Raw genomic sequence first — 559 nt, 5'->3', positions numbered from 1 at the left:
GCTTCGATCATTATCGTAGATAATGAAAAGAGACTTAAATGTCTCAGGGAAGCATTTAATTATAAGGACGTCCCATTACGTCCAATGGTGGGGTGCTTGCCAATATCGGAGAGCCCTGGCAGTAGTGACAATATGTGAGGGAAAAATGAACTGAAGTTTGTGTTGGGGAGGGCACTCAGCTTAGGTAGTTCGTGCAGTAACGTTGACCATCCTACTGAGGTGGTGTAATGGTTAGCATTTCTGCCTAGAAAGCAAGAAGACCCGGGTTCGAGTCCCGGCCTCATCACAAATTGTAATTCATTTCGTCTGCTTCGATCAATATCGTAGATAATAAAAAAGACTTAAATGCCTCAGGGAAACATTTAATTATAAGATCTATTTCTAAGTAGTGTTCTTCGAAACGAATGTCTTCTTCCCTGCAAGGATTCCCACTGGAGCTGCTGAAGCACATCCGTAATGCTTGCAAGCTGATCGAACCCGACTGTAATAAGTATAGCAGCTCGCTTCTGAATTGCTTCGATGTCTTCTTTCATTCAGACCTGGTGCGGACCCAAAACAC

General features: G+C 43.5%; 1 non-coding gene across 1 annotated transcript; it reads left to right on the top strand.

The window, feature by feature from the left end:
- The first annotated feature begins 213 nt into the window (after positions 1 to 213).
- Positions 214 to 286, top strand: Trnas-aga (transfer RNA serine (anticodon AGA)). Its single transcript has one exon. It is a non-coding gene; the product is annotated as a tRNA-Ser (tRNA).
- Positions 287 to 559: the final 273 nt, after the last annotated feature.

The sequence above is a fragment of the Schistocerca nitens genome, chromosome 10 (genome assembly GCF_023898315.1).
Source record: "Schistocerca nitens isolate TAMUIC-IGC-003100 chromosome 10, iqSchNite1.1, whole genome shotgun sequence".
In the NCBI taxonomy this organism is placed as follows: Eukaryota; Metazoa; Arthropoda; class Insecta; order Orthoptera; family Acrididae; genus Schistocerca; species Schistocerca nitens.
This window is presented reverse-complemented; position numbering and strand designations above follow the sequence as displayed.